General features: G+C 37.7%; 1 protein-coding gene across 1 annotated transcript in view; it reads right to left on the minus strand.

Moving 5' to 3' along the window:
* SEMA3D (semaphorin 3D) overlaps positions 1–24,382 on the minus strand; it is a 193,568-nt gene extending 169,186 nt beyond the window's left edge. Inside the window, exon 1 of the mRNA XM_058524671.1 lies at positions 24,060–24,382. The gene's annotated coding sequence lies outside the window, so the exon portion shown is untranslated. The remainder of the gene's footprint in view (positions 1–24,059) is intronic.
* Between the last annotated feature and the right edge of the window lie 1,245 nt (positions 24,383–25,627).

Below are 25,627 nucleotides of genomic sequence, written 5' to 3' on the forward strand. Positions count from 1 at the left end.
GTTTAGAGGCCGAGGACATCCCAAGCAGTAAACTAATGACCCAGAAGGACAGAAACTGTGGTATGAAAGGCGAGGAACAGGAGATAGAACAGCAGTATATTCCAAAATGTTAAATTACATTTTGAAGAGAAGGGGAAAATTCCTAAAAGAAATGTGCAGAAAGATAAAATATATAGAGAATAAAGGCAAGAAAAAAAAAAAAGGCAGCCTTCAAAAGTGCCTCTCCAAGACAGTGAGCTACTATTTGTGTAGCAGTTGAGAGCCTGAGTACTGGAATCAAACTGCCTGGGTCCACATCCCATTTTCACCACTTAGTAGGAGAAAACTTGGGCAAGTAATTTAATCTTTCTGTGCCTCAGTTTCCTCATCTGTGAAAAGTAGGAAATAATATCACTCATCACACAACAGAATCATGACAATTCAGTAAGAAAATTCTTGCAAAGCAAAGAACACAGTGCTTATGAGAGAGTGAAAGGTAAAATACAGCTATATTTCCAAAAATTCATGGAAGTAATTACAATACTTGAAAAATAAGAAATGGAATCTGAAAAAAACAAAGGCTAAAAAAATGGTAAATGTGATAGGAAAATAAATAAGAAAAGAAAGAATCAAGTGTCCAACAGAAAAGATATAAAGACAGTGAGGAAGATTAAGATTATTTAAGGCTTCTTTTTTAAGCAATAAAAAAATTGAAAGATGTTACTTAAAATTTATCTGATCCAAGGCAATTTACTATGAAAAATGTAAACTCATGGAAAATGGGCAAAGAAGCCCCTTATTTCTGAAAGACTCAATTCAGAAATCCAACTTCAATCATTCAGAGAGGCGCCCTTCTTCTCATTCCCAGAATTGCCTTCAACTAGCCAACTATTTCAATCTTGATTCAAGTAAATAATCAAGCATTTCATGTCTGAATGCCCTTCCAAAAATAGTAAAGAAAAATAATTCCTGCCTATCTCCCAGATATAAATTGAATTGAGTCAAGTCACAGATGCCATTTCTAACAAAGAAGGTTTCAACTGTCATAAATTATAAATATTTATTTTTTAAACGGAACCATCAATAATAATAATAACAATAACTAACCTTTATGAATGCTTACTATGTGCTAAACCCAACACATTTCATTTCAAGCTACAGCAGGTAGATATTATTTTTAATCCAAATTAGCCTGTGATGAACTTGACGCTCAGAGAAGTTAAGCTAGTGCTTCAGGTCATACAGCCAGTCAGTAGCAGAACATGGATTTGAATGAAAGTCTGAGTCAAGTCTGCTCTTTTAACAATGTTTCTATATTGAAGACTTTCTTGAATAATAATTTGAACAGAGCCTCTACATCATATAATGCCAATCATCCTCAATTTAAACTAGTTTTTTAAAATACTATTTTCTAAATCATTTTTAATTTTGGTAAAAAAACATGTAACATGAAATTTACCATCTTAACCATTTTTAAGTGTACAACTCAATAGTCACATCGTTGTGCAACAGATCTCCAGAACTTTTTCATCTTACAAAACTGAAACTCTATACTCATTGAACAATTCCCCCATTTCTGCCTCCCCCTAGCCCCTGAAACCACAATTCTACTTTCTGTTTTTATGAGTTTGACTACTTTAGATACTTCAAAAAAGTGGAATCATACAGTATTTGTCTTTTTGTGACTGGATTATTTCACTTAGCATAATGCCCTCAAAGTTTATCCACATTGTAGCACATGACAGGATTTCCTTCTTTCTTAAGACTGAATAATTTTCCATTGTATATACACATCACATTTTGTTTGTCCATTTATCCATTGATGGACATTTGAGTTGTTTGTACATCTTGGCTATTATGAATAATGCTGCAATAAACATGGGTGTGTAAATCTCTCTTTGAGATTCTGTTTTCCAGTCTTTGGGATATATACCCAGAAATGGGATTGCTGAATCACACGGTAATTATATTTTTAATATTTTTTATGGAAACTCCACACTGTTTTCCTAACTGGCTAGATCATTTTACATTCCCACCAACAGTGCACAAGGATCCCAATTTCTCCACATCTTCACCAACCCTTGTTATTTTCTGTTGTTTGGATAGTAGCCATCTTAATGGATGTGAAATGATATCTCATTGTGGTTTTGATTTGCATTTCTCTAATGATTAGTAAAGTTGAGTCATTTCTAAATCTTCTTTGAAGAAATGTCTATTCAAGTCTTTTGCTCATTTTTCAATAGATTATTTTTTTATTGTTGTTATTGTGTTGTAGGAGTTCTTTATATATTCTGGATATTAATCCTTTTCAGATCTATGATTTGTAATTATTTTCTCCTATTCCATAGGTTGCCTTTTCACTCTGTTTCCTTTGATGCACAAAAGTTTTTAAGTTTGATATAATTGCCCAAACTAGTATATTTTTACCCAAAACTATATCTCTATCTCTTTAGCTCTTTCTCTATCTATCCATCGAAACTCTTGTGAAAATGAGCAAATTTCATGAAAACCAAGAAAATAGAATTTGTTGGACCACTTAGCTTCTTAAAAATAATTTTAAGGAAAAATATCAAATCACCTTAGTCATTCTCAGTGCTCATAGTCTGAGCATCTCACCAAGCTGTATTTGATTTTCATGTTTAAAGATGCACGAATTTTTTTCTTACAACACAGCCTCTAAGTACAAGCCAATTACTTCATCTGTGTGGAAGTGAAGAAACAGTGACTTAAACCAATACAGAAGGAAAACTTTCAGTGTTATATATTATTGAGAGACAATGTCAGTCCTTAATGTGGCACATAAATGCTATATAACGTTTTATGTATTACTTTAGCGTCTTTTCAGGATAATATTGACAGTATGTGATTTTAACTTTAAATATTGACTTTATAACTTAGAACTTGTATAATATTCAACTCCATTGTATTTTGTATGTAGCTGATCAATAAAATGTAGTCCTTTACTCAAGCAGATAACAAGGTACTTAAAGCAAACATGCATACAAACAGCTGTAATTTAGGCAGAATGTAAGTGCCATAAGAGAAATATAGAATACGAATGATATAGTTTAAAAATCATCTTCTTGATTGAGATGGGAAGGACATAGAGTGAAATCAATGAAAATTTCATAGTAAGGATGTCATTTAAACTGGAATTTGAGAGTGGCTAATATTTCAAGAGACACATAAGATACGGCATGAGAAAAGAGACAACGTTATAGTTTCCTGTGGCTAAGATAAGTGTATTCTAAGCTGCAAAGTTACATTACACCAATCTGAGGCATTTAAACTGGATTCTGGCTTTACTTAGGGCAGGAAGTAGATGACAACAGTGGTGTTCAAGCACAGTTGATAATGAAGAGATCACATTATCAAGAGAAAATCATGCCTTACCCACAATGGTTTCATTATTTGTGATTTTTCAATATCTTGATGCATATGTATATTAATTTTTTAAAAATTCACAACATTTAAGTCCACTTCGAGTCATTCCTTTTAAACAAAAGAGCATCAACTATTCCTGATCCCTCTCGTACAAAACAGAAACAATTATGTGGTATGAGGAGCCTCAATTTATGGAGAAAAAATGTGGTAGAAAAGAAATATATATATAAAGGGAAAATGCAAACTGGTTCACAAATTTTAAAAGGATACTTATATGGCCTCCATAACATAAAATTATATAAATATGTACCTTAGCATATTACATTCTTCAGTAGCTTTCTAATCAACAGAGGAAGGTGCCAAGAAGATGGTTAACAACATGAGCAGGTTTAATAACCATAAGTATCTAATTTGGTTAGAATGAGGTTGCTTTCACTTTTATTTACTACAAAATTTCATATACATACACACAAATACATAACCATACACACACACACATATATATATACAGATACATAATACCTAATGTCATTTTTAGTTTTCCTTAAATTATATATTTCTATAAGACCTTGATCTTGCCAAATACAGCATTCCTAACCAACATAAATGTTTTGGAATGCTACATCCTAAGTTAGTTAGGGTTTATGATTAAACAAGAACAGGAATATGAGTTAGGAGACTATTAAAATAATTCAGGCAAAAGATTGTGAAGGTTTGAATCATGGTGTTGGCAGTGAGAATGGAAAGGAGGAAAATTTTGAGAAAACTTGCTGAACTAACTGGAAATAGAGAGCAAAGGAAAGTGATAATAATAGCAGCTAACATTTATGCTTAGAGATGTTATGTTCCTTAGAGATAACTAAGGAACAGACAGCATTTTAAGTTGGAATTCATACTGATTTATTTAATCCCCTCAGTAACCTATTAAATCTTCTTATTACCCCATTTTACAAATGTGAAAACTAAAACAGAGAGATAAAATAAGGCATCCAAAGCTACAAGCCAATAAGTGACAGAGTTAGGATGGGAATCCAGGTTGACTAAGCCCAAAACACATGCTCTACATTGCATTAGAGACGACTGTTGATTAAATTCAGATTACTAGTTGGATGGCGATAATACAAATAGAGAAAAGAGGTTAAGAAGTTCAGTAAAGAACATAAAACATTTAAAAAACTCTGTCTTATTTTACACAGCTTGTGTTTGAAGGCCAGGAAGATACAAAGGTAGATAAGGACACATGAGTTGGAGGTTTTGTACAGGAGGGTGTAAGAGACTATGGCCAAAGCAACTGATCATACCATTGTCTGAATGAGAGTATACAAATTTTGTGAACATGAGTATAAATTACCAAATTTGTTAAAAGTTGGCTGAACAGTGTCCTGAAACCAAGACAAATAAATGGCCCTAGAGAAACATCCACCAGCAAGTATTTCATTAGACACAAATGAATAGAAACTCACGTGGAGATCATAGATCCCAAACCAGATTATGCATCAGTATGTAGGAAACTACACCTGCATGTAAGAAGTTATAATAGGCTGGAAATTTTTGTTTGTAATGCCTGATCCAGAGATCTAGGCTGGATACAGGAACAAGTGAAACTAAGAGTCTCTGGAAATATGGAAGATGGCCAAGGGTGGGGATGTCCTGATGGAGACATAAATCATTTCAGCAGGAGTGAAGAAAAGAAATGAAAGAGCTAGAATGATAGCAGGTTGAGCTATCATAAATTTTCGCCTTTGGATGATATGATAATTTTCTATGAAGCTGATACTATTGGTGGAGATCGATTTGTCTGTATTTTAGTAGGAATACTATTATTTCCCCCTAAAATTCTCTGGATTCGTTTTTTGATACCACAGCAATATCCTCAGGAAGAATTATAAGCACTCAAGCTCAGCATGTAAAGACATATAATCAAAAGACCAATACATATAAGAAGGGAGAATGTATTTTCACATAAACTCACCAGTATAAAAAAATACATATAAAACTTGGGGAATTGTTATTCCAGGAAGGATGGAATTTCCCTCTACAGAAATATAGCTACAACTGAAAGATGTAATGCAATAAATAAATACATGATTAAAAGAGAAATAAGACTGCACATCTGCTTCCTGGTAGAATTATGATGAATACATTGGGAAATGTTTCTTTTGGTTTCTATTATTAAAGGTGACTACATCAAGAAAGCATGATATTGTGTAAAAATGTTATCTCTTTTTCTTTGTTCACACCCAGATGATAAAAGGAAAGTGGCAACATTTTAGAAAAGTCTATACTCCCTACAGACAAAGAACTATAAACAACAAACCAATAGCTGCATTGTATACTGTTAACATAAATATTTTTGATGAGGACATTTATTTTGTATTAAAGTATACACTATAGCTGAATGGTTTGACAGCACTTTGTATCAGGGTTTCTATTTTAAAACCGTGAAAAATGGGGCCAGCCCCATGGTGTAATGGTTAAGTTCAGCATGCTCCACTTCAGTGGACTGGATTTGTGGCTTTGGATCCCAGGTGCAGACCTACACCATTCGTCAGCCATGCTGTGGCGGTGACCCACATACAAAATAGAGGAAGATAGGCAAAGATGTTAGCTCAGGGCTAATCTTCCTCAAGCAAAAAAAAAGAGGAAGATTGGGAACAGATATTAGCTCAGGGTGAATCTTCCTCAGCCAAAAAAAAAAAAAACAACGTGGAAAAGGACCCATGTCTACCCACATAATCTATCATTACTTAGCATTTTGGGCAGGGAGGGTTGCAGTTAGATGTCAGTCCCAAGAAAGCTTCATCCTTTCTACAAGCTACTGGGAACAAATTGTGCAAGGAATAATGAACACCAAATACTATTGAACAACTTTTAACAATTTTTAAGTATGATTTATTTTTATTTTTTATTTTAAAATAGCTGAATTACTACCAGAAGCCTCTCTTTACAAATGAGTTATAGAATGCGCATGAGTACAAGCTGCCTTCAAATAATCTATCTCTGGTTTAGGTTTATTGAATGATGAAGTTATTCTAAAGTTGATAGATAACAACAATGTAAGTTAGAGGGTAAACTCAAATAAGAAAAAGAAAGCAAATCAAAGACTTCACATTTTCTATGTTGTCTGAAAGAATATTCTTGAATGTCCTAAAACAGTGAGAGCATCACAAAGGACATTCCACAGACATTCATCCTATATAAGAATCATTCATTCATTTAATACTTACTTATTGAGGACCTACCATGTATTTATTAGCACCATAGTGATAATGCGGTGATCAAGACAGACATATTCCTGCCTTTACAGAGCTCACATTATAATGGAGAACACAGACTAGAAAACAAGCAATTTCAAAGGATTACTGTTACAACCGGGAGAGGAGAGTTTGAGTCAGTATGTGCTTTCATGTTATTTACTGTTATTATAAAAACTACTGTATATGAGACAGTAGGATTTCCCTCTTTTGCCCCAGTGCTCTGATTCTTTCTTAACAAGTTTTTAAAAATTTAATAACTTTCCAAAATTTTATCACCTAATGTCTATCATCTAACATGTTAGATATATATATATATACATACATGTATATATATATAAAACTATATCCTATATATAATATAAATGTAATCATATATATAGTATATAGAATCATATATATGCTAAGAGATTAACATGTTGAATGAAAGACATACATATGCACATATATATAGATTGTAGGGGAAGAATAATTTTCCCTTTATGCTTCTTGTCTTGACTGAGAACCCCCTGTAATAAAAAGACAGATTAACAGAAGAAAAACAAATGGAAGTTTAATAACATGTATACCTCCTGCATAGTGTACATGGGAGACACTCAGAAAAACTGAGTAATTTACCAAAATGGCCCACGCTATCACCTTAAATACCTCCTTTAGCTAAAGACAAAAGAACGATGGTGGAGGGAGGGCAGTTACAGAAGGTTAACAGGAAAAGTACAGTAAACAAGGGTATGGTTGTTATGCAGACTTAAATCAGTGGTCTTCTCCACTGATAAGAGTTTAAGATTTAGTCATCCTTCTCTTCCTGGTACAGAGAGGAAGACCTTTAAAATTGGCGATTTCCCTTATAAAGGTAAATTTCTCTTTCAAAAGGGTAACTTCTAGGTTTTCAGAGCTTCTCCTGTGTCTGTTGTTTCTTAAAAATAACCAAGTCAAGACAATCCTTATACCAAAGAGGCATATTTTCGAGTGACATATTCTGCTCCCCTTTAGTTATATGCATATATATGTATATATGAGTGTGTATACATAGATATACAGATAGAAAATTCTATAGTGTTAATAAAAGGTACACATTTATAAGTGTACTCTTTTTTTTATAATGAAAAGTAGCTAGGTAGAGACCATATCAAGGGCAGCTCTATAGTTTTGGTGATCCTAAGCAAAATAGAGTCTTTGGTTATTAGATAAAAAAATTAATTTGTTCTTTCAGAAATGGTCATCATTATGTGACAAGTAGTAGTTACCTCACCTGGGTCTAAGTGTCAACAAAAATTCTAGTAGAACACGTTAGATGTATTTTCTAAATCCTTTGTCCACATCAGTAAGAAGCAGGACGTTTGCCCTTCTAGGAGTGAAGAGACTTCACTTATAATCTTAGCTTTATGATTACTTAGCTGCGTGCCTCGGAACACACTGCAATATTGTCTTATAGACATGGATTATGAATTACTCAAGCCTGGGGCCCTTCCTCTCCAAACACTCAGCACCAATCTTAAAACATAGAAGTTGTTCTTTCATGTTTAAGGAAGGAAGTAAGGGAGAGAGGGAGAGAAGGAAGAACAAAGGGAGGGAGCGAGGAGAGAATCCACATTACTTCATCCTCAATCCTCTGTAAAATTAAGAAATTGGACTAGACATTCTCTCAGGTTGCTTTTTTATTCTGAAATATCATGAGTCTATGAAACAAACTAAACAAAATTATTTCACTATTTATAATTTTTTTTTAATTAGAGAGATTTCCAAATAGATATCTTGAGAGTGACAGTTTATCAGGCTTACACTCTGATTATTTCCAAGGCTGGAATTAAACAAAACAAACAAAAACCCTCAGGTACTAGTTCTGTTAAACAAGTTTTAACAAAATACACCATGCTGGAGAAATTCCAAAATTCTGTACTGGATATGCACAAATTCATTATATTTAGACTGTAAAAGTGAACATTAGGAATACCATTTTCTGAACACTAACAGGTTGTGTGCTACTTTCACACAGTATTTTTTGGTTTTAACACTCTTTTGAATGCAAATAACCTAAAGCCAAAGTGAACTGATAGTAAGGAGGCGAAATACAGCACTTGGATCATTTTCATAGCTTATTAACTTAATGGTACAGAAGGCTATGAAAAGCTCATCCTAGCACCTAACATATTTTTTTTAAAGTAAATAACTACTGCTATCTATGAGACTTACTTTAGATGTCTTTGATTGAGAAAGAATTATTCTAAAACTTCCTGATTCTTTCTAACTAAAACTGAAAAAGAGTAGCTGAAGTTCACATATTTCATCATTTATTTAAACAAAATAATATTTTGCCGATGCTACACATGATTTAGGATCTTATTTTTGACCCTCTCAACTCTACTTTGATTTTATTTTTTTCGCTCACAATTACAAATAAACAAAGTCTGATTGCTATACTAGGTGGCAAGGAGAATGAATACAAGATGTGGACAGACATCTCTACCCTAAGGAGATGAGAGTTTGTTAGGGATATAAAATGTATCCATATAAAATAATTTTTAATGAAAAAGATTTATTATAAAATGTGAATGTGTGTGGCAGGGAAAATAAGTTACTGAACTTACTTATATTTTGTGAATTGACATCCTGAAGAAGAAGGTGAGATTTTAATTAGCTTTTGAAAAATGGACAGGATACTAAGAAATTTTAAAAAAATAATAAAAAGACAAAAGGAAGGAACTGTATTCAGGATGAACAGCATAAGCAACACTGAACACTAAATGTTAAACTTATAGGAAAACAAAATAAGGATTCACTATTTTATTTCACAAACTAAATACTTAGTTATGATGGCCATTGGCTTCTACTTCCAATTCAATAATATCTTCCTGAAAGTTGCTGTCTACACAAACTCTCCATCCTTTGTATTTAAAGACTATTTCAGTAACTTGAAATATTCAACTTCCTTTAGCAGGAAAAAAATTCATGAGGTAATCTATATCCTGCTGGAATCAAGTTTAACCTCAGACCTTATATGTGGGAAGATATTACTTGTTCCATTGTGACTGGAAATAATATACATTCATTTCAAAAAGTATAAGATCAATGAGAAAGTTTGAAGGTTAACATATCTAGGTTCTCAGAGGAACATAAAACAGTTCTAAGTCAGGCTGAGTGCACAGTTCCCATTAAAATAATAATTCTTTGTATATATAATGGGCAAAATCATGAAATACGGTCATGCGTGGCTTAACGACGGGGATACGTTTTGAGAAATGCATTGTTAGGCGATTTCGTCACAGAGTGTACTCATAGAAACCTAGATGGTATAGCCTGCTACACACCTAGGCTATACGATACTAGTCTTATGCAACCACTATCCTATATGCCCTCTGGTGTTGACCCAAATGTCTTTATATGGCACATGACTATATTAGTGTTTGTTGATTTATTAAATAACAATGGTGTCAGGCACTGGGAGAGATTCTTTACTTACATTTTCTCATTTAATATTCACATGTGTTTTGTATGCAAAGCTGTCATTTCCTCCACTTCAGTATATGAGTATATCAAACCTGATAGAGCTAAATAACTGAATTTTCCCAAATAATAAATTGTGACTCAAAAGTGTACTCCCTCTCCACCATAATATAGTGTAAACATTTGTGTGCACAAAACCACCACCACAATGGAAAAAAGCACATGATGAGATGATAAATTGCTTGTTAAATGGGGGATCAATTGCCTTAGACTAGGGCCTACTGGAAAGAGCACTGGCAGAGTGATCAAGACCAGGAGAGAGGTCAGGGTTAATAATTTATGTGTCTTTCCCATGTAAACAATAACTGGAAAGAGAAAAGTGAATGGATCAGTGAGGAAAGTCATTAGAGAGAAAAGAACAGAACTGTGGGCAAAGTGCAATTAGTGGGAGGAGAAAGGGGAACCAGTGATGGAGGTAGAGAAGGAGCAGTCGGATACAACCCAGGAATTAGAGAGGCCCCAAAATAAGAACCTGCATGATAGCCCTAAGATTTTCCCACTTCCCTACCTGTCTTCAATCCTGGGCTATGGACCTGGAATAAGAATTGTTATCTTGACCCAGATCACCCTTTTTTTAGTGACCCTGGAAATACCCGGAAAACCCACTACTAACCTGGCTGGTGCCCATGAATGACACCTAAAAGTAATCATTCGATAAAGACACCCCTCCCTGACCCAGCAAAATAGTTAGAAAGTAATATAAACTATCTCCTTTACTTAAAATCCCATCAAGAGAGAAGCCAGTAAATTTATGAGTATTTACTCATTAAAGTAATAAAAAAAGACAGGAATAAAAGTGAATTTATAAAAACAAAACTAACTAAATTGACTCTTGATTCTAGTCTTAAAATGTTTCCTTCTCTTGATTTGCTCTAACAAAATTATCCTTAAGAACTAATGGAATAAAAAAATGCCATATGCTACCTGGAATAATAAATGTCACATTATACATACATATAAAAACCTCTTTTCCCTCCGCATATGAAAAGGTAAATGAAACATTTTACATCTATTTACATCTATCTATTTGCAACCACAGGAAATATTTCTTATTCCTAGGATGAACATTGTAGAATGATAGGTTTTATGATTATTTAGAAAATATTTAGAAATTTTTCAAGTAAATCTTACTTATCCTCTATTTCACTTCCTGTGAAATAGAAATAGGGTTTTATAAATTGTTAAGATATATATAAGATATACAATAAGATATAAATTATTTATAAATTATTACCAATATAAGGTATATTGATGAACATTCATAAGCAAAAGTGACAATTATAGGAACAGACTAATCTGAAACAGTACCAAAAAGGCATTTGAAAAGTATTTTCCCATAAATAACTGGAACATTATTCAGTTTCACTTCCACTTGCTCAGTAGCCGACATGACCTTTAAGTTCAATTTCTGTAAATTATCACGGAACTTAAATCTTACTGCATCTATTAGTTATATTCCAGAGAAATGCCAAGCAGATGAGGCAGCATGGGACAAAGATGCTCTTCACGTTATTAGATTAAGTCTAGATGCAGGAGTCACTCATTTATCTCTGAGCTCTTCCTAAACTTCCTCCTTGAGAGAGGAGGGCTTAGCTTCCCTTAGCCAACTTGATTCTGTTAAGTGCTGCATTGCAGGTTCCTGCAAGGTCCCCTGAAACTCAAAACTTAGGGATTAAGGAACCAGGGCTCTTCAGTAGCTAGACAGCTCAAGTAAGGCAAGTTCAGCACTGGCATGTGGTCTAGAAAAGGTACAGTCCCTGGGCAGGAGACTCTACTACAGGGGACTGTTGCTGGGCATATTTCCAGATCCTCAAGTTGTGGACAATGAATCAGCTCCCTTCGTTTCCCTTCGCTTCCTTAAAAAGGGAACTAAAATAGAATGTTCTGAAACTGCAGAAAAGTGAGAGCATTTAATGAGAGGTTCCAAGAGCAATACCTGGTTAGGAGAGGTACAGGGAAAAGGTAGCGCTCAAAGAGTGGAAGTAAGCTCTGGGCAAGAGGACCTGATGACAGCAGGCTCATGTTGGAGGGCTAAAAAATATCGATGCATTGGGGAAAAAGAAAAAAAACAGGGGAGAGGCTGTTGAACAAACCTGTGTCGTCCATTTGGAGATGAGGCACTTCAGCAAGGAAATATGTAATGTCACAAATCCAGGAGTAGACAGCTACAAAAGCATGGTGGGATGTTAAGAAATAAGTCTGAAAATTTAGATAGGGCACCTAAGGATTGTATTACTTGCTATTTAGCCTCTATAACTAGCTGCTGTTTCTATAGCAACTAGTAGTGAAGAGTTCCTCGCCTGGGATTCTTCCTCACATCCCTATATCATGAAACATTTTACATCTATTTGCAGTGTGCCCCCATATTATGTTTCTTTAAACACACTTCTGTGCGAAAGAAGGAGGCGATAACAGTCAATCCTAAAATGTCATTCTCTTATCCAAGAAGATACCTGAGGGAGGTCACCAAAGGATTGCTCTTTGAATGAGGTGAATGTAACTCAGCAGATACAGAACAAGAAGGCAGTAAAACAGTGTGTAGATGGCGTGAGAATCTGACCTATGTGCAATATGCATAATCTATGTAAGGATAAAGAAAACACTCACACAGATATTGTAATGTGCCACAGAGCATTTGATTTTCCTATATTAACCCATTTATTCCTCACAATAACCGTATGAGGTTAGTACTTTCACGAACCTCCAGTTTCAAGATAGGAAATAGATGTAGAAAGGTCAAGTAACTTGTTTGAATCACGCAGCTAAGAGGTGATAGCTAGGATGCGAACTCAGGCTGTCTGCTCTCATAAGGCAGAGTCTTAACCATTGCACCATATTCCCTCCCAGACTTTAAAGTCCCAGTTTAAAGTTACACTAAGCAAAGACTCTGAAACTTGCAGTTACCAGAGTGACCTCCTTTATGAGTACTGAACATTGAAGACTAAGCCACAGGTGTTGTAGTGGTGTGGTGAAATAACTGGGACCCGAGAGAAGTCAGGGTTGGAGATAATACTCTGGGCATAATCTCCACACACTTAAAAGCAGAAGTTAGGGAAGAAGATGACATCATTAAAGAAAAGAGTGTAGAGAGGAAAGACCAAGACTATGAATAGGACCTTTGTTTACTGGATTTAATATCATAAAAAAGAGATTTGATCTGACCCATGATGACAATGAATTCTTTTTTTTTGTGAGGAAGATCAGCCCTGAGCTAACATCCAATGCCAATCCTCCTCTTTTTTGCTGAGGAAGATTGGCCCTGGGCTAACATCCGTGCCCATCTTCCTCTACTTTATATGGGACGCCACCATAGCATGGCTTGACAAGCTATGCCTCGGTGCATGCCCGGGATCTGAACCGGTGAACCCCGGGCCGCCAGGAGCACGCGCACTTAACTGCTGCGCCACCGGGTTGGTCCTGACAATGAATTCTTTTATAATTGTCTACTTCAGCGTAATGGTCATCTGTGTTTCATCAGTGACTCTTATAGTGCCCAGCACATAGCAGGAACTCAATAAATATTTCTTGAATTAAAGAAAACATGGAAAGGGAATTAGAGATATGAAAGCATCAACAGTAATATGAATATATGTAAAATAACCTTTGTGATGAAAGAACATATGTGTGAAATAAACTTTATGATGAATTACACATCTAAAGTATTCACAAGAGGAAAAAACAGAGGTAATGGATTCTAAATGGATTAATTTCAATTCAAGTATTAGAGGTTGTGTACTTATTATGTACAAGACTTGGTGATGTGCTATGGAAATACGGAGAAAGATGTGGAAGTAACAACCATTTGGTGTTTATCTTTGAGAAACTTAATCTTGTGATACTAGAAGACAGAGGGTAAGAGTTATTGGGGACTGAAAAAGATCTTAAAGACTCGTGGGTAGAATCGAGTGAAAAGCACTTTTCCAGGCAAGATTTAGTGGATATGTGACAGTTGCAAGGAGAGTGGACATCGCTTGGGGGCCAGGAGAGGTGGCAGCAGTAAAAGACAAAACTACTCCAAGTGAAAGGAAAAATCAGTACAGCCAAAGCCCCATAAGGAAGGAGCACAGAAACTGCAGGCCTGTATCGTTGATGCTGTTTTGTCTTGTTTATTGATCATCCTCATACATTATCTACTTAAAGCACAAACGCTTTTCAACACTGCTTGCACACAATAAAGGAAAAAAGGGAAACTCTAAATCTTCATTTCTGATTATCAGAAATAACCAAGGGTTACAAATATATAAAAAGGATGATTGTTGGCTGTCATGCAGATGACGGTAGTGTGACTGATAAATATTAGGGGGAAGTAGATCTGAATACAATGTTATATTTAATAAATCTCAAGTGAAAGTGCAATCTCAAATCTCAAGTAAAATGACTACTCACTGTACTCTAATAACTTTTGAAATATGAATCAAAAGTACCATTTCCCTGCATATGAAAAGGCCTATGTGATAGTGACACAACAGAAGACGGGTTCTAAACAATCAACATGCAGAGACAGAGGGTAGCATGGCGTGAGGAATCTGTAGTATCCTAGCCCAAGCCCTCCGAAGGGTTTATTGAGTGCACATGTGTAAGCGTAGCATTCCCTCACTATGCAAGTTACTCCTGCCAAAAACTTGCCCTTTTTAAAACCTGAACAATGAACATTCTCTGCCAAACCTCATCACAGTGTAGTCTAAGACAACAATTCCCACAGCTCTGTGAAATGTGAATCCAGCCAAAGAAAGGCAAATGTTATTCTCTCATCTGGATATCCAATATAAATGCTTTTGAACGGCTACTTTACAGGTGATAAAAGTCTTAACTTCAAAAGTTGATACAATTTCTTGATTTATATTAACTTCCCATTTTAAAATTATAAATAACTCATCTTACACTATTTCATCATGCAAGTACTTTTGCAGACAGAATAGTCTGGCTACTTGAATCTTCTACCAACCTGCTCCGGGGGCAGCTTATAACACACTAATTCGATTATGAGAAGGTAATATTTGAAGCTATAAGACAGAAGCTAGTGTGGACAAAAGAGTAAATTGTGAATCAGAATATATGTCAAGGATAAAATTAATAAGTATACAATTGTACTACCATTCCAAAAATTTTTCCTCTACTACAGGGTCAAACCTCAAAATTGATAAGATTTGAGATGACTATTTTTATTTACAAAGACATTTTTAAAAATAGTACTCTAGTTATAATTATGTCTTCATAGGCCATCCATTACTTGAAAATATATTGATAAGAAGTAAAAAAGGAGAGAGCATGTTAGTCTATGCAAAAATATGAATTGCATGTATCCCTATTATGCAAACTAGGTATGCATTTTATAAGGTTTTGGTTAGAATATCATATTTCTTCATTCCTCTTTTTGATTGAGTTAAATTATCACACACAGGATCTCTCTTTTAAAAAAATGTATTCAATTCTCTTGTGTAACAAAAATGAAAACCCTGAATCTAAGATTCCAAAGAGAGCCCAGAGCTTATTAGTCATATTGACCTGAGTCTTTTCCAGACACTTCCATTATTTCAGGAAATGCAGTGGGGTATCACCAAAAAAGAGGCCCTTTAGTCACACATTCTGGAATAGAGTTCCATGACTTTTCCCGAACAAGCTCTTGAAATGTGCTTTTATGCTATGACTCATACAAACTAAAAAGAGAAAAAAAAAAAGCATGGCTCAATTTTTCAACAGTTGCCACAGTGTAACACAAATTCAGTAGAAATTGTAGTTAACTGTAAAGCACAGAGTCAGGTAATTGTTAAACAATTATAAATATGAGGTAACTATAAAAAATAAGACATCAGCATGTATAAAAGCTTAGATAAGAAAAGTAAAATAACAGGACTTTTGGCCCAACTGTAAGGAGAGCTTACTAAAAGAGAATAAAACTCAAATTTTTAAAAAAATATGCAACAATTTGGAACACAGGGAAGAAAAGGAATAATGTGATTTACATACATATAGAGAGAGAAAGCATCTATATAAAGTGAGGGAAAGCACTGAAAACACACACACACACACACACACACACACACACACACACTCACACAGGTAGAAAGAGAAATAGCAGCTTCTATTTCCTGCCCATTGTACATTGGCTAGAACATACATAAGTCTCAGCTTTTATGAGTGTTCTGGGACATAGAAGCCTCCTAGGTATATTTCTAATTTTAAAAATAGTAATGATATGTGTATTAGACATATAATATTTGATAGGGAATAATCTTTAACAGACAATGTAGTAGACATCCTTAAAATTCAAAGAGGGGACAAAATAATAAATAGTCATTGAGCTATTTTGGCAAGAATTTTGGAAGCATAATCATCATCTAGAACTGAAGACATTTGGCACTGATGACAGATCTTGTCAATATCAATAAAACAGCAGAGACAGAAGTAGATGGATCCAGCCTTCTCTTTTAATATTTAAGATTGATTTACAGGTCATAACTAATACACAGTTTTCTTTGCATGAGAACCTATAATCATGGTGATCTGGAAATTTTTAGTAATACAAATAATACATTTTATTTCAAAAAATACGTAATTATAAGAAGAACAACTAATTCAAAATATGTGTTGATTACGATAAGATCTATTATATTTAGCGTCGATATGAAAAAAAATGGCAAAATAGCAGTACCTTGAACTAGGGAATCAAGCAAGCATTTAACTGAAGGACATTAACCTTGCTGATCAGAGAACGGTTCGCCTTTTATATAGTTTCTCATCATGGTTAGTCTATACACTTTCAAACAGAATTTTTAATAATAGACTTTATTTTTTAGAACAGTTTAGATTTACAAAAACATTGAGAAGATAGTACAGAGAGTTCCCCTATAACCCATACCCAATTTCCCCTATTATTTTTACAACTTACATTAGTAGGGACATTTGTTACAATTAATGAACCAATATTTATCCATTATTATTAACGAAAATCCATAGTTTATTCTGATTTCCTTAGTGTTTATCTAATTTTCTTTCTCTTTTCATGGATCCCATCCAGTATAACACATTACACGTAGTCCGTGTCTCTTTGACTTCCCCTTGCCTGTGACAGTTTCTCAGACTTTCCTTGGTTTTGATGATCTTGACAGGTTTAAAGAGTACTGGTCACGTATAGCATAGACTGCTCCTCTATTGGAATTTGTCTGATGTCTTCTCATGGTTATAATGGGGTTATGGGTTTTGGGGAGAGAGACTGCAGAGGTAAATTTTCGTCCCAACATATCAAGAGCACATACTATCAACATGCTTTATGACTGCTGATGTTGACCTTGATCATCTGGCTGAGCTACTGTTTGCTAGGCTTATCAACTATAAAGTACTCTTTTTCCCCATTTTCCATACTGTACTTTTTGGAGGAAGTGACCATGCTCAGCTGACACTTCAGAAGCAGAGAGTTATGCTCCCCTTCCTTGATGGCAAAGCATCTACATAAATCATCTGAAATTTTACTGCATGGGAAATTTGTGTCTTCTCCTCCATTTATTAATTTATTCAATTATTTATTTATATTAGCATCATTTCATGGATATTTATTTTATACTTTGGGTTATAATCAATACTACTTTATTTTTTTGCTCAAATTGTTCCAGCTTTGGCCACTGGGGGCTCTTTCAATTGGCTCCTGTGTCTCTTTGACATACCCCTATCATTGTGTGTATGTGGTGAGGCGTGTGTATGTGGTGAGGCGTGTGTATATGTGTGTTTTGAGCACTTCTTTATTTTTTGGCATTACAAGATGCTTCAGGCTCACATTGTATATGTCCTGCCCCAGTCCTATAATGAGCCATTTCTCCAAGGATCCTTTTATTGGAGAACAGTATTAGAAAAGATCTAGGCGTCACAGACAAAACTTACTTTGAAAATAAATTTCATGTTTAAGCTAAGAATTAACATATATCTTTGAGTATAGTAGATTTATGGATACATTTTTTGCTCACAATTCTCTATATTTATCTGTAATTTCTAGTTTTTCAGTAATGATCACAAACTATATTTGTAATGAAAATTATTACTATAAAGATAAAAGATTTACAAAAAACACACACCCCATTTCAACAAGAAAATTCAAATTAGTATCAGTTCCTACTGACCCAGTATTTAGTATTACAAGTGAACTGAGAATTCTGAAAGTTCCAAATATCTGTCTTTGAAATGAAGTGTTATATTTCAAAATTGAAAGTGTTCCTCCAAATAAGAATACTATTCATTTTTTACCTTAGAAAACACTTCTTTCTCTCATAGCATAATCACTTCAGATATAATTTTTTTATTTTTTTATTAATTTTATTTATTTTTTTCTTTTTTCTTTCTTTCTTTATTTATTTTTTATTTTTTTTTCCCCCCAAAGCCCCAGTAGATAGTTGTATGTCATAGCTGCACATCCTTCTAGTTGCTGTATGTGGGACGCGGCCCCAGCATGGCCGGACAAGCAGCGCATCGGTGCGCGCCCGGGATCCGAACCTGGGCCACCAACAGCAGAGCGCGCGCGCTTAACCACTAAGCCTCGGGGCCGGCCCCAGATATGATATTTATCTGAAAGCAACAACAATAACAAATACCAAAACCCAAGAATGCCTGAACCTCATATGTATGGACTGGTCTTTATGATAAGAATAAAAAACAAAAAGGGGGTGTAAAAGCCTAACACTGATTTTATACATCTCATCAAAGAAAACTAGATTATTTAGACATAATTTGAAATTATGACATCATTAGGCATGGATCCAGCTGTCAATATGTGAAAAAAGGCTTCTATGGGACTATTTAAGCAATTTAAGAGGGTACTGTTTTTTTCTGGACATTGTTTTTAAGCAGTTCATACATAGTGGTAATAAATGTATGGATTATGCTATTTCTCTGTCTCTTCACTAAGGCAACTCCAGATAACATCTCTACTGAGCAATTTTATTAGTCTAATTTCTGCTAATGTAATATGCTTGAAACTATACATGTTTAACACAGTTATTAGGTACCAGTTATATAGGCTCATTTCCGGACCAAATACGACACGGTAATCCTTAAAAGCTGTTTAAAGATATGCAAAAGATTGACTAAAGAGGAAACTTAGTAAAATACATAATTAATATAGGAAAAATAAATTGGACATTTATCTGATAGTAGATTAATAATATCACCTTCATATACTTATACCATTTTATTTTCCATGAAAGCAATAGTACTATATTTCTTTTAAGATACTCAATGATTTAGACTTTCCTGTTTATTCAATTGACTTTGTTCTTAGTAGTAATAGTCCCATTACATGATGCTTAATTCTATTCAATTAGAAAAACATAGCAAAATGTTTCCATTTTTCCTGTGACTTGCTAGTAGAACTCACTAATAGGACACATTATTAACCACTAGTTTTAAAAACATAAAATGTTCAAGTTACGTTAAATGCTCAGTAGAAGAAACAGGAACATAAAGTAAGTCATTCCTAATTTCCGAAGCAGAAGACAGCACATCTTAAAAGGGATGACAGATTCAGATTCAGATAGACACGGACTCTTCTAGGAACCCTTGGTCACTAAATCTCAGTTTATTGTATGCATTTTTATGGCACGGATATTTGTAGCTTATTGAGCCTTGCTAAAGAATGAGCAAACTGTCTAAATTTACCAGTGAAAGATTAGCAAGCTGGTTAAAGATATTGTTTCATGACTATCAGAAATTATTAAATATTGTGATTAACATGGAGATAAATGATCAAATATTAACAAAGACAGATTACAAGTCATGAAAATCATTTAAAATCTAAGTATGAACAGTATACGTCATTATATATTCCAGCTTTTTGAAGCACTCAACTGTTTTTAAGAAGTTATATTTATATGTCTAATAATTTAAGTATACCTCATTATTATTTCTTAAATTTCAAAATAATTTCAAAGGTGTTGCAGTTGCTTCTCAGTGTATTTCTTGTTTATAGTGAATTTTGCTTTAGCTATATCTTCTAATTATCATTTAGGTACTTAAAGTTAAGGTGAACTAATGTGGACATAGATGAGGTAGATTCTCATTTGTTAGTGGGGTCCTTCTAGAAAATACAAGAAATTTAAAAATAAAATAATAACTTTGCAGCATGCAACGTTTTACTAAGTATTCTTATATACCCTATTTCACATGCTCATTACACCACTCTTTATTGATATTGTAGTAGTTTTGTTATCACTGCTTATTTCACAAATGTGAATATTTCTTTTTCCTTTCAAGGAATATGTCATTGAGTGTTGAAATACTTGCAACTTTACTTGGGTAATCTATATAGCTCCAGGTATTTACAGAAAGAATAGTAACTTTTCAAACTAGAGCTATGGTTACTCTTGTTTACTAAATAAATCATTTATTAATTGATAAGAATGCTTCCCAAGGAACATATGTCATCAAAGCATTATATCTCCCAGACAGAACAGTAAAGTTCAGAGTCACATTTGTTTCTCCAAAAATAATGAAGCCATAACAAACAATCTGAAGACATATTAATATTCATTAAGCCAGCACCAATTGGAATGTTTTCCCCTTGAGACCGAGAAGTTGATATTCCAAATACTTAATCAAAATGGGGAGAATTTAACTTAATAACTCTGTACAAGCAGTAAACACCAGCTGGGCCACAGAGATACCTGCCAATTCCAGAAAACATCTTCAGGGACACTTTCAGGTCTGTGATAAACCTTTTGATAGTTAACAAATGCCCATGCAGTGGAATGAGAACATAGTACGAAGAATAACAACCAGGCACTATGAAACTTTCTGCCTTAATATAACTCCAACCCCAAACAACATGTTTCCTAGTTTTGGAAAAGAAAAGATGTGAGAGTAATCTAGCTCAGTGACTCAAGTTCAAACCTATAGTTGATCTGTTAGCCTGTCACTGGAAAGAGTACATGTGCTTCCTCTGCCTTTGTAACTGTTTATATTCCTGACCTTCTCTGCCACCAAAAATAATTCCAACTCCCACCCTTACTAATCCTCCCTACAGAGACACACAAAAAGAGATTAAAAATTCAGTTTATCTTTACGCATTTTCCCATGCAAATTCATTAACTAAGATGTATCTATAAAGGCAATTCTGCAAGAAGGCAAAAGAAAAGCCATATAATTATTTTTCTACCTTTTACTCTTAGTTTTTGCTCACATTGATTATAGTTTCCTGATAATTCCAAAACATTTTGCATTGCCATATTTTCCATTGATCTCCCTTCTCAGAGAGTCAGCAGGAAGGTAACAGGAGTCAAATCACCACTCCTCCTAAGGGAATGAGCAATAGAGTCTTACAAAGGTAAACCAGAGGTGCCAAAATATGAAGTAAGTTTTTAGGTACACAGGTCATGAAAGCAATAAGTAGACTACAGAAAACTTCATTCATCTCAGGAAATTTTCTCAACACAGCCATGGGGCTACTATTTGACAAAATACATTTCTTTTTTCCTCATTTTTCCTTTACAAACATTATTAAAGCCACTAATGATTCCCATAAGGTACAGGTCCTGTACAAATACAGATTATTAATATCATGTATATATGATTCATGGCCTATAGACTTGATGGCCCACACCGATCCTCAACTGGATCCCATTTACATTTGTGTGTTCTTCCCCTACAAATTATAATATTCCAGATACAGCATCAAACCCATCTTAGAAAGGTCCTCCCTTTAAGTGAGGTCATGGAAAGTGGCCTGACGTCCCTGAAAGGTGACTCACACCTAGGTAAAACAGTTCCATTCTCAGCTTTCCCCTTCCTAGCTTACATTTGGACACATCAGTTATCTTTACATCTCATTTTCATCTCTAAAATGAGAATAACTGCTTTGTCTACTCCCCTAACCATCAATATTATTTTTAAAAATCGTAATTCTTTGTTAAGATTGCAAAAGCCAAAATGGGACACCAGCCATTTCTAACTCTGTTATTTTTCATCTAAGAAAAAGGAATAATGTCACTTTGTGTTGTATTGTTGGGAATGTTAATCGCGACAACGTACAAAGCACGTGGGATGCAAAGTGTTAGATAAACGTCCCTTCCCTTCTCTACCAATTTTCCATTTCATAAATGGGCAAATTCCATTTGAAATGTTGACAGTCCAGATCAGTACTGTCTTATTGTCTCTCAACTACCTCTTGACCTTATTCTTATCTCTCCCCACATCACCTTCCTGTATTTCCTGGCCTTTCTCTTCCAAGGACCAAGGTCTTTTCCCATCTCCCTGACCTGGACCATCACTTTGCAGTCTGTTAGCGATGGCTCCTCCCGCCAGCTTTAGTTGATCGGGCGAGCCTCAGCGACTCCAAGGCTGGACAGAGTAAAAGCAACTTCTGGCTGAGGCTGCTCACTTTCAATCCTGACTCTTCCTGCTCATCCTCCTCGCTGTCTGGCCTCGGAGCAGAGGGAGAAGCGAAGTCATCACTGGAGTGATGACATGTGGCTTTCTCCCTTCCCCACCCTTCACATTTTTCTTTCCACGTGCGGAACCCGGAAGGCTCTGACCGCACTTGCCCCGGCGGTTGCCATGGTTACACAATAGCAGCACCAGACCCAGGAGGGGTCTCATCCCGTCTCCCCTACCTCCCTCTCAACCCTTCCCTCCGCGTTAGGGACCCCCCCACACACACACACACAGGAGAGGAATCTTTTCCGGCTAAACTTGAGACTTTAAGTATCTTCCCTCCCGCTCCCCCCACCCCCCCCCCGCCGTCTTTTGCTTGTGCAAACAACCCTGACAATTTAAAGGATGAGAGGGGTTTTGGTGGAAAAAGAAGAGTCCTCGTAGGGACACCTGCCTTTTATTACGGCTTCACTCGGAGCTAAATGGCGACAAGTCCGCCTATTTAACGCCGAACTCCGTAACGCGGAACTGCGGGCCTCAGCGGCCCCAGCGGCCGGGCGCGCGCTGCGGTCCAGGCTCCTCGATTCCAGGCTGCGGGCGAGAGCGCGGCGTCTCCTCCTCCTGTCAAGTCGCCTCGGCGCGCTGGGAGAAGCAAGGCAACTCAGTCCACCAGGCCGAACTCAAGTCAGGAGGAAAGGAGAAGTGGCCAGGGCCGCCCATTAACGCGTCACCTCGGGGCGCGTCGGCAGGGGACCGAGAGGGAACAGCCGGGGGTTAAATTCCCAGCAGAGTCAAATCCGGGCTTTTCCAGAGCGAGCCAAGCCGAGGCTACCAAGGGAAGCCCCGCTGGGCCAGAGTGCATTCTGCAGTAACCGCACTTCCCAGCCAGCCAGCTTTGTGGCTCGTGTCTGACTCCAACTTGCCCCTCTGGGTCTCGAGGGATGCACGCCGCCTTCAGACGGCGCGTCGCGATTCCCGTCCAAGGCAAAAGGCGTGTCCCATCCCTCCCCAAAAGCACCACAACAAAAACAGCCACCACGGTCTCCCCGTCCCCTCCCCCAGCCCAACGGGAAAGGGGCGAGCGAGTGCGCAGATGCCCTCGGTCAAGTCCTCCCCAGACGCTCTCCACCCGGGCGTCTCCAAATGAACCTGCAGCCGGCGGAAGCCAGGGGGCACGTCCAACCGCGCTCTCCGCCGCCTCGGCCGGGACGGCGCGACGGAGCGAGGGAGAGAGTGACGTCCCTGGGCGCGTCCCAGGAGGCAAACTTTGCGCCGCGCCGGCCGCCGGAGGCTCGGGCCGAGGCGGCGGCGAGGAGGTGGGAGTGCGCCCCCGCCGCCACGCTGTCCCGGCACCGCGCACGGGCCGTCCGCCCCTCAGCGCACCGACTCCGGCTCTGTTCCCCGCGCGCCCACTCCCTTCAACTCCGGAGCGCTTTTTCTGCCTCAGGACGGTTCCTCATCTCCCGGCCGCTCCGCATCCTCCCTCCGGACCCACAGCCACCCCTAAATTCAGTCACCGCTGCTTACCACCGCAGTCCCCAGCGCGCCCTGCTACTGGAGTAGCAGGTGACGCGAAACCAGCCTTACCTGCCGCGGACTCGTCTCTCCCCGTCTCCTTGCCTGATGTGCTTTCAGGGAGAGAGGAAGGGGATGCAGGCTGTGGGCGTGCGAGGCGGCGACCCGGGCACCGGCGCGAGCTCCTCTGAGCGGCAGCGCTGGCTGAGCCGCGGAGCCGCCGGCGGCCCTGGCGGAGAGCGGAGGCTGCGGCCGCGGAGGCCGGGCCGGGAGGCAGGGGGCGCTGCTGGCCCCGAGCGCCTGGCCGGGACAGGCGGAGAGCCAGGCACCAGCTGGAGCTTTGGGGAGGCGAGGGTGGCGCGGAAAGGCACGCTCCAAGAGGGAGGGCAGCTTTTAAGATTGTGGTGTGACCGCAGCAGCTGTCCGGGGAGAGACTCAGTCTTTCTAAAAAGGGGATGCTCAAAACGCCGGGGATTACCTCTCCCCTTCCGATCTCCTCCCCCAGCCCGCGGCCCCCCTCCCTGTGCGCGCGCCAGCCCTCCCCGGCGTGCACAAGGCCATCCCTGCCGCCGCGCGGGCTGTCAGCAGCGGGGGTTAAATGCAGCTCCGGTCGCGCGCCGAGGGGTGTTTTCCGGACAGGACACTGTCTATAAAGAAACCTCTGACGTTTGAGCCCGAGCCGGGGTGACTTTAGGACCTGTTTATTCTATACCATAAAGTCTCTAAGGATCTCCTGCGGAAGAAACGAGACAAAACACTATCCTAAAAATTCTAAGCCTCAAAAAGAGTGCCGGTATTCCAGTCTGTAAAACCCCGGTCCACTGTTACTGGCCTTGAAAGAGCAGGCATGGGGATGAGCGACAGAGATCAGCCCTCCATTAGGTGCTGGCACCGAGAAGGAACAGAGGGGGGGAAAAAAAAAACCAAAAAACAAGATGTAAGTCTTCTTTCCTCTTTAACTTATACCAGGCCAATAGGGCTATGTCGCCTATTCCTGTCTTAGGAGGTTTCCTTTGTAGATTTGTGCACAGCTTGCTCATGCAACAGGAAACTTGGAAGTGTATGGGGACAGGGGTGGATCCACATTTTGAGGAGCCTGGAACTTACACAATTTGGAAGTGGGATGCTCTTTAAGAAAAATAGTGCAGAAATAGCTTAATTCTACAGATTTTACAAAAACATATGACCATGTGAATTCATTGTTGGGCTGCCCTCAGGGTCGTGGAAAGGGCCTGTGCAAGTGATGAGTCCTGAAGCTTGGGCCTTATTCCCTGCATGGTAAATCCTTCTGTGATTAGAACTCTAGGTCTGTGGTCACACACCTTGCACTTATTAGTCCCAAACATAAAGCTGACTTGACATAGAGCTGTAGAAAAAAAGCAGCCCCGGCATCCTGCATTTGTCAGCTGGATTTAAGAGCACAGCTTGTAAAGTCCCAGAGCTCCCTTGGCAAATGACAAGGGATGTTTTGGTTTGGGGGGTAGTGAGCAGACAATGGCTACAATGGAAGAACTGGAAGGGAAGAGGAGACTCTTCATTCAGCCTCCCCTCAGCAACAGAGAGCTGAGGGCCATGGAAGCTAAATGAGTCATTTTAAGTTACAGATGGTGGGTGGCAGAGCCAGGCTCAGGAGGGACTCT

The sequence above is a fragment of the Diceros bicornis genome, chromosome 3, assembly GCF_020826845.1.
Source record: "Diceros bicornis minor isolate mBicDic1 chromosome 3, mDicBic1.mat.cur, whole genome shotgun sequence".
Classification (NCBI taxonomy): Eukaryota; Metazoa; Chordata; class Mammalia; order Perissodactyla; family Rhinocerotidae; genus Diceros; species Diceros bicornis.